At 41.3% G+C, this 13,483-nt stretch overlaps 1 non-coding gene across 1 annotated transcript; it reads right to left on the bottom strand.

Moving 5' to 3' along the window:
- Nucleotides 1-1,019: 1,019 nt before the first annotated feature.
- Nucleotides 1,020-1,094, bottom strand: Trnat-ugu. Its single transcript has one exon. It is a non-coding gene; the product is annotated as a tRNA-Thr (tRNA).
- Between the last annotated feature and the right edge of the window lie 12,389 nt (nt 1,095-13,483).

Below are 13,483 nucleotides of genomic sequence, written 5' to 3'. Positions count from 1 at the left end.
ACCCAGACAAGTGCTAGGCATGCCTGAAAGTGCTTAACTTCGGTGATTCTATAGGAACTGATGTTACGACTAAGACAAAGCGAAAAATTGTGTAAGAAGAAAAGCATTAAATTACGTAGCCACATTATTATTCATACACACACAAACACACACACACACACACACACACACACACACACACACACACACAAACGAACACGCGCACAAAGAGAGGAAAGTACACAAAAAATTTTACTTACCATCTTAAAATTCACCTGTTACTGGTTATAGTTCACCAATTCCGAACCATCTGCCACCCATTGAAGTGGCTTTTAGCCTAACAGACCTTACCATGTACTATCTTGCATTCGTGGCGAAGGTATACTCACATCTCCAACAAAGAAAATTAATCGGACTGCAGTTTTATATAACGAAAGCATACACACATAAAATACGTAGAAAAACCGTTATTAGATGTACAGGTTGTTTTAAAAAGAGAAACCTGACTTCAGAACTCCATATTTATCGATTAAAACATACTACAAATAGGGACAAATTTCTATATACTCACAAAATCTTAAAGTTTTAGCTATGCATTACAAATACTTTATGTGTCCACCAGCAGCAGCACAAACAACATGTAAACGTAAGCTAAATTCGTCATAAACTTTACACAAAGTATCTTCTTTTACAGAAGCTGTGGCAGTTGTTATTCTGTTCTTCACATTTTCTATGTCACGAAGTAAAAGGGAGTTGAACACACTTTCCTTCACATATCCCCATGGGAAAAAATCGTTTGCGTCATGTGTGGCGCTTTTGGGGGCCAAGAATACAGCGCAGTGTCTCGGGGTCCCGTGCTGATGCAGAGTGTCATTGAGAAAGTGATGAACGTTGTTGCACCTGTATGGTGGAGTTCAATCCTGTTGGAAAATGAAGTCGTTGGACACCTCCTAAAGTTTTGGAAAAAAATGATAATTAAATGGACACCCTAGCTGCAAGCAGGCGTTGATACACTTCATTGGGGACATGTTGAAAATGTGTGCCCCGACCGGGACTCGAACCCGGGATCTCCTGCTTACATGGCAGACGCTCTATCCATCTGAGCCACCGCGGGCACAGAGGATAGTGCGTCTGCAGGGACTTATCCCTTGCACGCTCCCCGTGGGATCCACATTCCCAACATGTCCACAACACTACATTCGTAGTGCGCCTAATAGATGTTTGCCCATCATACTCATTACTCGTGGCAGATTAATCTACCAAGTCCGTACGAGTTCGGGCATAGCGTGTGCGTTCGCACACGAAGGTCAAAGGTTTTGGAAAAACTTAATTATGTAGCATTTGAAGGCAGGTGATAGCCGTCTCTGTGTTTTCCCCAAAAAGGAGGGGGCCATAAACTTTTTCGCAAGAAATGACGCTCCCTTTCGTTCTGAATAATGTCCCCATATGCGCACGTTATGTCTTATTAATTTACCGCTTACAATGCATGTCATTTCATCACTGAAATTTAGCCATGGTAAAAATGTATCGCCTTCCATGTTTTGTAGCAGAGCATTACTAGAGGTAACCCATTTCATTTTATCACGAACCAGATGAACTTGCACTTAAGTCCGTATGGCCTATGTAGCAAACTCATACCTTGGCACAAGCATCGTGCCTAAGTCGACATGGACTCATACCTTTGCACAAGCATCCCGCCTCTTCAAATTGGCGATACCAACGACTAATGTTTTTGTGTCCAGGCCGATCAGTGCTAAAGTGCCGACGAAAAGCACGCTGGACCGAAATCACTGACTCAGACTTTGCAAACTGCAGCACACTAAACGCCTTCTGTTGAGCGGACACCATCTTACTACTAACTGACTGCAAAGTGAGAAGTCGCAGTGGCTGACATCTAACGGCGATTTTCTGAAACTTTAGGCCACGCCCATTCAAACAACACACATCTCCATGCCGGCACGTTACAGGGTCCGTAATTATCACCGTAAAAACTCAGGTCATCCTTTTTTAAATACCTTCTATATCTGCGGTACCCTCAAACTGAGGATGCTTACAAGTTCCTGCTGCAGCGTATTCTATCTAAGACTAGCGCGATATCTCTGCTATAAGAGTGGCCCAGAAGATGTCATTATAGCCTAGAGTAGAACTGGAGTGTCTTTTTATGATAAAATGTCTCTTATTTACAGCCAAAGAACCAGTTACTTCCGGCTTTTGTGCTAAACTGGGCCATAGGAATTGAGGATGGTTAATCCCCTATGCTTGAGTGTCAGAAAGTTCATCCCTCCAAAACTGTAATCACCCTGCACTTTAGCCATGAGGTGATGCATAGTTGTTGCAATACTGTTATCATACGACACTTTCGTTTCTCTCATCACTGGCCAAAGGATACATTATTATACTTTGTAACATTGCTTCAGGCGGCACGCTGCAAGATGCGTCTTTGCAGATGGTCAGTACTGAGAATAAGGTCACACGCAGGCGTCAAGCATCTCTGTCATGTGGTCAATAACACGGAATATGCCAGCCAGAGTGCTGTGGAGAGCAGCTGTGTGGAGTCGAATTTCTCAATTAATATAAAATGGCGGGGACACACAAGTCAATCAGTTTTTATCGAACATGAAAGTAGTGATGTAGAATAAAAAAGTGCACTTCGCAGATGAAGCGTGTATTTCCCTTTGTATGTTAAATGACTGAGATTTTAGCATACAGAACTGCCCTGATGGGGTCTCGCAAATAGGCAGCAATGTATCGTGGTCATTTCCAGTGACATATAGGAGTTGTTGTTTTGGTCGAAGTCTACAGTCCAGAGACTGCTTTGATGCAGCTCTCCATGCTACTCTATCCTGTGCAAGCTTCTTCATCTCCAAGTAACTACTGCAACTTACATCGTTCTGAATCTGCTTAGTGTATTCATTTCCAGGCCTCCCTCTACGATTTTTACCCTCCACGTTGCCTTCCAATACTAAACTGGTGATTCCTTTATGCCTCAGGAAATGTTCTACCAAACGATCCCTTCTTCCAGTCGAGTTGTGCCTCAAATTCCTCTTCTCCCCCAATTCTGTTCAGTACTTCCTCATTAGTTACGTGTTCTACCGATCGAATATTCAGCATTCTTCTCTAGCACCACATTTCGAAAGCTTCTTTTCTCTTCTTGTCCAAACTAGTTATCGTCCATGATTCTCTTCCATACATGGCTACAGTCCAGACAAATACTTTCAGAAACTACTTCCTGACACTTAAATCTATACTCGATGTTAACAAATTTCTCTTCTTCGGAAACGTTTTCCTTGCCATTGCCAGTCTACATTTTATATCCTCTCTACTTCGACCATCATCAGTTACTTTGCTTCCCAAATAGCAAACCTCATTTACTACTTTAAGTGTCTCATTTCCTAATCTAATTACCTCAGCATCACCTGATTTAATTTGACTACATTTCATTATCATCGTATTGCTTTTGTTGATGTTCGTCTTCTATCCACATTTCAAGATACTGTCCACTCCGTTCAACTGCTCTTCCACGACCTTTACTGTCTCCGACAGAATTAAAATATCATCGGTAAACCTCTAAGTTTTTATTTCTTCTCCATGGGTTTTAATTCCTATTCCCAATTTTTCTTTTGATTCCTTTACTGCTTGCTCAATATACAGACTGAAAAACGTAGGCGATAGGCTACAACCCTATCTCACTCCTTTCCGGACCACTGCTTCTCTTTCATGTCCCTTGACGCTTATAACCACCATCTAGTTTCTGTACAAATTGTAAATAGCCTCTAGTTTCCTGTAGTTGAATCCTGCCACCTTCAGAATTTGAAAGAGAGTATTCCAGCCAACATTGTCCAAAGCTTTCTTTAAGTCTACAAATGCTAAAAAACATAGGTTTGCTTTTTCTTAATCTAGCTTCTAAGATAAGTCGTAGGGCCAGGATTACCTCACGTGTTCCAACATTTCTACGGAATCCAAACTGATCTTCCCCGAGGTCGGCTTCTACCAGTTTTTCCATTCGTCTGTAAAGAATCCATGTTAGTATTTAGCACCAGTGATTTATTAAACTGATAGTTCGGTCATTTTCACACTTGTCAACATCTGCTGTTTTGGGATTGGTATTATTATATTCTTCTTGAAATCTGAGCGCATTTTACCTGTCTCATACATCTTGCTCAACAGGTGGTAGAGTTTTGTCAGGCCTGGCTCTCCCAAGGCTATCGGTAGTTCTAATGGAATGTTGTCTACTCCAGGTGCCTTGTTTCGACTTATGTCTTTCAGTCCGCTGTCAAATTCTTCATGCTCTATTATATCTCCCATTTTATCTTCATCTACGTCCTCTTCCATTTCCATAATACTGCCCTGAAGTACATTGCCCTTGTATAGACCCTCTATATGCTCCTTCCACCTTTCTGCTTTCCCATCTTTGTTTAGAACTGGTTTTCCATCTGATCTCTTGTATTCAGACAAGCGGTTCTCTTTTCTGCAAAGGTTTCTTTAATTTTCCTGTAGGCAGTATCTGTCTTACCCATAGTGATATATGCCTCTACATCCTTACGTTTGTCCTCTAGCCATCCCTGCTTAGCCATTTAGCACTTCCTGTCAATCTTATTTCTGAGACGTTTGTATTCCTTCTTGCCTGCTTCATTTACTACATTTTTATATTTTCTCCTTTCATCAATTTAATTCTATATCTCTTTTTTTACCCAAGGATTTCTGCAAGACCTCTTCATTTTACTTACCTGATCCTTTTCTGCCTTCACTATTTCATCTCTCAAAGCTACCCATTCTTCATCTACTGTATTTCTTTCCCCCGTTCTTGTCAGTCGTTCTCTAATGCTCCCTCTGAAACTCTCTACAAACTCTGGTTCTTTCAGTTTATCCATGTTCCATCTCCTTAAATTCCCATCTTTTTGCAGTATCTTCAGTTTTAATCTACAGTTCATACCCAATAGATAGTGGTCAGATTCAACATCTTCCCATGGATATGTCTTACAATTTAAAACCTGGCATCTAAATCTCTGTCGTACCATTACATAAACTATCTGAAACCTTCCAGTGTCTCCAGGCCTCTTCCATGTATACAACCTTATTTCATGAATTTTAAATCAAGTGTTAGCTGTGATTAATTTATTCTCTGTGCAAAATTGTACCAGGCGGCGTCCTCTTTCATTCCTTACCCCCATTCCATATTCATCTACTACATTTCCTCCACTTCCTTTTCCTACTATCGAATTCCAGTCACCCAGGACTATTAAATTTCCTACTTTCACTATTTGAATAATTTCTCTTATCTCATCATACATTTCTTCAATCTCTTCGTCATCTGCGGAACTAGTTGGTATATAATTTTGTACTGCTGTGCTAAGCGTGGGCTTCGTGTCTATCTTAGCCACCATAATGCGTTCACTATGCTGTTTGTAGTAGCTTACCCGCACTCCAATTTTTTATTAATTATTAAACCTACTCCTGCATTACCCCTATTTGATTTTCTATTTATAAATCTGTATTCACCTGACCAAAAGTCTTGTTCCTCCTACCACCGAACTTCACAAATTCCCACTATATCTAACTTTAACCTATCCATTTCCCTTTTTAAAGTTTCTAACCTACCTGCCCGATTAAGAGATCTGTCATTCAACGTTACGATCCGTAGAACGCCAATTTTCTTTCTCCTGATACCGACGTCCTTTTGAGTAGTCACCGCCCCGAGATCCGAATGGGGGCTATTTTACCTCCGGAATATTTTACCCAAGAGGACGGCATCATCATTTAACCATACAGTAAAGCTGCATGCCCTCGGGAAATATTACGGCTGTAGTTTCCCCTTGCTTTCGGCCGTTCGCAGTACCAGCACAGCAAGTCCGTTTTGATTAGTGTTACAAGGCCAGATCAGTCAATCATCCAGACTGTTTCCCCTGCAAGTACTGAAAAGGCTGCTGCCCCTCTTCAGGAACCACACGTTTGTCTGGCCTCTCAACAGATTCCCCTCCGTTGTGGTTTCACCTACGGTACGGCTATCTGTATCGCTGAGGCACGCAAGCCTCCCTACCAACGGCAAGGTCCATGTTTCATGGGCGTAGGGGAGGTGTCTTATCGGAAGTGAAAGTCAGAATTACGTATACATTTAAACAGTAATAAACAATATTTTACCTATCTACACAGTTCAGTGGTGAGACATGGGCGTGCTCCGTTTGGAAGGTGGGTAGTAACTAGTAACACGGAGCACGTCCATATCAGACCACTGACTTCTAGTATCAGCCGCACGCAATTGACGTCAACAAGTGTATGGGCCGAAGAAGACGTTGTTATAACGTTGTAACTAGTTGCCAAAATGATATCGACGCCTTAAATACAACTGGAGGAATTTCTTCATTTTTAATATACATTATCAGTATTAATCCAAGTAGGATAAGACCTAGAGTCGAAAGAGGAGGGAGAATTCCAGAGCGTGTAACCAGAAGAAATAAGAAGTGTTAGGACGCCGCATCTAAGGATAACAAACAACAAAGATAAGCAGAAGAAGGAGAGGAAAAAGAGTATGTGTGACGTTATACCAATAGTCCGACGAGAAGAAAAGATTTTAAGGCTTAAATTGTAGAACGCATATCTCATCAAGGAAAACTGGAGAAGCAGCGGTTGCAAACAGAAATATATTTGTCTGCAGCGTTTGTAACCGTACAGAGCAACTCTTGCGTCACCAGTATTTTGAATACCGCAGAGGAAGAGATTATAATGAAATGTCCCAAAGTCTAGATAGAAGCAGTACTTGTAATGGGTGAAAGCGAGGAAAGCCACGTACGTAGTACAGTTTCAGTCTACACAGAGACAAGATCGTGAATTAGCGGATTGAAGGAAATTGCTCTAGTGGATTGCTTTAGCGAAGTAAAACAAAACGACTTGTAGCTAGGGATTAGTGAAGAGCAGAAACGAGCCGTTCTGAAACAGTTTCATGATGCACCAGTTGGTGAACACTAAGGAAGCAGCCGCGCATATGAGCTTATAAAAAAGTATAGATCATGGAGAACTATGAAGAAAGTCATTCCCTTAGTGTTGACCAAAATAGCTAACCATGGATTCGCTCGTTGTGATAGCGACGTTGTCGGGCCGCTTCAAATAAAAGAGAGAGGTGAGTAGATACATATAAACATTGCAGAGTCTATAGCCCAAAAGGATGCTGACACAATAGCGCGGTTCTTAGTACAGAGAATAATTTTCGGTTATGGAATATCCATATATCTGCTAGGTGGGAACGAAGCTGGCAAACTAGGATGAATGGATACATTTTACACCTTTTGTGTACCGCACCACACCACATTCATCAGCTACGTTCATTTCATTTAATTTATTTTTCGGTAGAATATGCAACAATCCCGGGATCCTACAGCGGGATCTGACAAAATCGAATACAAATATGATGATTACGAAGTGAAACTAAAGGAAAGGATGCGATGGATCCATCAAATGGAAAGGAGTTTTAATGAGTGACGTATGGAGAAGAATAATGAATTTTATGATCGCACTCAAAACACCTAGGAATTTAAGGCAGGAGACAAGGTATTATTACACGACGAAAGTACGAGAAGAGGGCGGTCGAAATAGCTAACAAGCCCAGGAGGGGACTTTTTCGTGTCGTAAGGACTCACGGGGGAAATTTAATGCTCCGGTCAACGAATACGAAGTTCATAACACTACACACGAACATATTAAAGCAGTTCATTTACCTTAATACATGTGAGATTGTGACAAAATCGAATTCACGAGTTCTGAAGTAGAAACGACAAACAATAGGCTAAATTGTATCTTAAAACTGATTAAAGAGGGACTTACGTACAGGCATTCAAAAGGTATACACGAGAAAAATATTGCGACCGGTACTCGGACACGGGCCGATACCCAGTCACTTGGCCTCTGCTAGCCTAACCCTGGTAGCAGCAGCAAACAGGCTGCGATGACAGAGAAGGGAGTCAGCAAAAACCGTAAAAGTTAGAAGTTTCGACGTCTCAGACCCAGCATCCAGTACAGGAAGTAGAAAGAAGTGTTACGACCTCGTGCGTGGGAATTGCGATGTAGCTCCTGTGAGAATATCTCAAGGAGTGCACCCCATAAGTAAAATTATTCCTAATCCCAGTGCTTATAGATACTGGATACACAGGATGGCAGATGAAGGATGGAGAAGATCTGATTACTTGTTGCACATATTTGTATTACAGGAATATATGAAATGTATTAGTGGAAAAATCTACGTATGTAAACTTATACGTTAAAAGAAAAGAGACAGTCATGTTTGTGTATGTATGTACAGTATATTTATGTACGTGTATGCAAGTGTACACACTAATGTCAGTAGTACAAGGAAAAACCAAAAACATTGTGTCTAAGATTTGAGAGCAAATCTATACTTGGTAGGGGAGGTGGAATGACCGAGTCATGGAAGGTTGCCAGAAAAAAGAGAAAAGAATATTAGCCTTGCAATCTAGGTGGAAGCGTACAGAGCAAGTCGCTTCCGTCAGTCCGTTAAGAGGTCATAGGCTTTTCACTGATTTCACCCTCACTCATTGCGAACTGAAGGTAAAACCCGACGCAGTCGCATTCCATCTCTCAGAAAACAGCCCCATATCCCTTATGTAGAGACCCTCAAACGTCAAGCAAGACAAAATTCGAGAGTTAAAGAGTCCAGCGATATAAAGGGTTCCAGCCTCAGATGACCAACAGCCTACAGCAGATCCCATGTGAACGAGCGTTATCTTCAGTTAACCTTGTACACTATGGAGGACTTGCCAAGCTTGTCTGAACGCACTCTGGTGTAGGGTCATTGATTTCCAGCGTAAGTATTTCTACAAGTACGTATGACCGTACTTCACTTTCATTGTGAGGAGTAGTAGAAACTAAGCTTTCGATTAGAGCGATAGAATATGGCACTTCCGTGGCTAGTGGTCTGTAGTACCATATGTTACTATTCATATCTGAATCATACTAAACTAACAGGCCAGAGTAACCTTTATTCTAGCAATTTACTGGAGAATCTAATAAGGTTCTACTATGTTTTATATCTACTCCCGTTATCATCTACATCTATATCTACATAGATACTCCGCAGCCATCGTAAGGTGCGTGGTCGAGAGCAGCGTAGCATTTCTCACCTGATGATGCTGGCCAGGTGGACCGCTGAAATATTGTGCTGATGACTGTTTGATCGGGCTGGAAACCCGACGTGAATTTGATACGCCGGAAAAGTCTACATAGCCACACCCTGTACCACTATTTGTCACTTCACGTCTTCTTCCACTTGCAAATAGAGCGAAAGAAAAACAACTGCCTGTACGCCTCCGTATGAGCCCTAATTTCTCTTCCGCGTTGTATGTTGGCGGCAGTAGAAATTTCGGCAGTCAGCTTCAAATGCCGGTTCTCTAAATTTTCTTAACAGAGTTTCCCGTAAAGAACGCCACGTTCCCTCCAGGGATTCCCGTTTGAATTCCCGAAGCATCTACGTAGCACTTACGTTTTGTTCGAATCTACCGGTAAAAAATCTAGCAGCTCTCCTCTGAATTGCTTCGATGTCTTCCTTCAACCCGACCTGGTACGGATACCAAACACTCGAGCCACACTCAAGAATAGGTCGCACCAGCGTCCCATATACTGTCTAAAATTCTCCCAATAAACCGAAGCCGACCATTTGCCTTCCCTACCACAGTTTTCATATGCTCGTTGAGCCTCACATCGCTTTGCAACGTTTTTCCCCGACATTTAAACGTCTTGATTGGGTCAAGCTGGACACTAGCAACACTGTATCTGCACTTTACAGGTTCGTTGTTCCTACTCATCCGCATTAACTTACATCTTCCTACATTTAGGGCTAGTTGCCATTGATCACACCAACTGGAAATTTTGTCTGAGTCGTCTATTGTCCTCCTACAGTCACTCAACTTCGACACTTACCGTACACAACGACATCAACAAACAACCACAGACTGTAGCCCATCTTGTCCACCAAATCTTATATGTATATAGAGAACACCAGCGGTCCTATCACACTTCCCTGGATCACTCCTGACGAGACCCTTGTCACTGTTATAAACTAGTCTGCGATCTTCTGCGTGTTCATTGCAAACACGTGAAGAAGCAATAGAAAGGAGACCTGTAAGCCAACACAGTGTCTCATTTCCCTCCCAGCTACCTCCTTAGTTCAATATCCATTCCTTTCTATACTATCTTCAAAGACGAGACCTAAAAGATCACTGCTTCACCCCACCGCCGTTTCACTCCTGTACGCAGCCACTCATTAACCAAGAAACGAATGGTCTTAAATCCCTAGTCACCTCTGATCTGAGAGTGAGCTTCTAAGTAAGTATGTCGCTATCCGCATTGGGTTACAACTACATTTCTTAACATCGGCAGAATTTCATTGCTTTATTCCTGACGTTTTCTTTCTGTGATTTTTACAGGAGGAGTTTGTTATATCTTTTGAAGTTCTTTTTCAGTTTCATGGACCTTTAGAGTTACCATTATCATAACATCTCCCAATATTTGTATTTCCGTTGTATGGCGCTTAAGAGTTTCATTGATAAATTCATTTTCAATAATACATCATTTAAGACTGTTCTTTATTACTTAGAGTTTTCTGTGAACGAATGAACAGATACTTGGCTTGAAACATAAACTCCCGAAAGTTTCGTGTATATTTGGGTCATTAAATGTACTCGTTTTACCAATAACGGGAAAATCATACTGTGTATGATTTCAGCAATCTCTGTATCTCGTAATATATTAATTAAAAAGAAACTCCTGAAAGTTTCGTCTACATCGCCTGTCATTCAGTCTTTTCGTTTTATCAACAACCAGAAAGCTGTACTGTGTGTGATTCCACCAATCCTTAGCTATGCTAATAAATTCACTGAAGGTCATTTCAATTCTTAAATACACTTGATCTGTATGTTGAAACTCATTTCTTCTTGTTTGAAAGCAATAATAAGATTGCACTATTGTTTACTAATTACTTCTGTATCCTCTAGAATGTTTAACTCTAATAAAATATTTCAAGTCTCATATGGCAGCCAAAACAAAAATATTTTCATATTTGATCCTGGTTCTCCACTGCCGTATCATATAATATGAATACACTGTTAGGCCTTTTTTTTCTTCAGGTGGTGGAATATGACTGCTTTCGGTGGATGTCTAGTGAGTTACTCCATCAATGCCCTGCAAAGTCTCATCCAGCAACTAGTATTTGGGCGAAATAATGTTTTTGAAAGTATATATACATGTCTGAAGCGGATCCCCTCATAACAATATTCGCCTTCCCACTGTCTTCTGGTCGTACAGTTGTTGCACGTTTATTATTGGGAAGCAGTGATCCATTCTCCTTTTCCTTCTTCTTCTTCTTCTTCTTCTTTTTCTGCTTCCAGTTTTGAGTAACGCTGCTGGGTCAGTAAGTTACTACGAGACCTTCGTGAGAGGTGTATGCTTTGTCCACTCAATCATGGCCATGACTATGAATTTACATTAATATACATGGGAATCTAATGATAGTCACACACACATACACACACACACACACACACACACACACACACACACACACACACACACACACACACCACATGTAGCTCATACACTTTCTGTTTTTATTTATACATATATCTGGGTGTAAGAAAATGCTTAAATAAGAACGTAGTTCGGTGCCTACAACTGGCCGGGTTAGTTCATACTTAAAGACATGTACTGGTCCACAAGATAAATTGCAAAGTTCAGCAATGATTTATTCTGATGGATGAAGAGCCTGGCGTGCTAACTGCAACTGATTCCTCCACATTTCCTCATGAATTGATGCACGTACAGTTGTCAGCTGGCATACATTAGATTTTTAAATGTATCTTCTTGTAGATGAGTGCACTGTCTCTCATTAAACAGTCTAATTGCTCATCAGAGGTTCCTTGCGTGGACTGTCCGATCACCCGGTATCACAGAAGAAGAGTGAGAGTTTAAATGGAACATGGCAGCAACTGGCATTGATATGTCACATAGGCAAATCCACTCATCCAGGGACAGTAAAGGTCTGATACCACTATATCGACGATTTTTTAAAGCCACTTATACCATTGTTACGCGATATTTCACACAGATTTCAGTGTCTGCCTCATTTATTTAAAAGTGATGTGCTCGTGCTTTAGTATGAACGTCGCTAGAAGCATTCCATATCAAATTGAAAGCCCTCATACTGTTAAACTGTCAGGGCTGTAAAAAAGTACAAATAAAAAAATTGAATTCACAATGTAGTGTTTCATTGCACCTTAGCAGATTGGTAGGATAATGGTAATGGAGTCTAATTCTTTTTTTGAATCAAACAGCATATCGTCTGAGTCCCATTGACAATAGGTATTTATTAACTCCCAATTCACATCTGAAGCCTAACTGCTACAGCTGTTGGAACAGAAAGTGGTGCAACTGTTATCTCTCTCTAAGGTATGTGGGTGTGTCGGCAGCACCTCTTTCTTACGCAAGGTGGCCAAAATTTCAGCAGGCAAAATTCATAACTCCAAGTCCATCAGCCAGAGTGAGGGCTTTCTTGCGCATATGACATTTTCTTACCATTACGAAGATGCGCATATATGGGCGACAACAGCTCGAGCGTGACCGGTTGCTATTGAGTCCTGCTGGCTTATCCATACTGGTGCTTCACACGCAGGCGTGAGGGCAGTGGCTCTCTCCAACTGTGCATGTATGAGAGACAATGGCGGTGGCTGCTGTAGGCCTGGGCTGGCTGGCTACTTAGAACAAAAGGCACGCACAACTTAGTACGTACTTGCTGCAATTTTGTAATTGTTCAGTATAGTAAATAAATGCATCTCTAGAGTGGGCATTTGTAGAAAATCAGCCAAGAACATAATAAATTGAGGGAATAATTACAGAAAATGCTGTTGTTTCTGATGCGGAGACCCGCAATCCTCTTTCCTTAGTGAGTTGTTGGCTACTTGTGGGATCGAGATGCGGGAAAGTAAGAACAAATAAATGGTTCAAATGGCTCTGAGCACTATGCGACTTAACCTCTAAGGTCATCAGTCGCCTAGAACTTAGAACTAATTAAACCTAACTAACCTAAGGACATCACACACATCCATGCCCATGGGATCGAGATGCGGGAAAGTAAGAACAACTTCATACGACTTTTTTATTATGACGCACTGATAGTCCAAACATTACCACCATCTATCTAATAGCTTGTTTTTTCGTCTTTGGAACAAAATGCATCACTAATTCTACTTATCATGTATACGATAGTTTTTGATAGATTTGTGGAGGTATGTGCATTAGATGTCGACGCACAGGTCATGAGTTCACGTAAATAGCGAGCCGCAGAATTGCGTACGCGGTGATGGCGTCTGATCCCATGTGGGTTCCATAGATTCACATCAGACGAATTTGGTCGCCGAAACATCTACGTAAGTTTATAACAGTGCTCTTCAAACCAATGTAGAACGGTGCGGCTCCAAAACACTGATGGTTATACTACTGAAAGATA

This window comes from Schistocerca piceifrons, chromosome X, assembly GCF_021461385.2.
Source record: "Schistocerca piceifrons isolate TAMUIC-IGC-003096 chromosome X, iqSchPice1.1, whole genome shotgun sequence".
NCBI lineage: Eukaryota > Metazoa > Arthropoda > Insecta > Orthoptera > Acrididae > Schistocerca > Schistocerca piceifrons.
The sequence above is the reverse complement of the archived record's forward strand: the minus strand, read 5'-3'. Positions and strand labels throughout refer to the sequence as shown.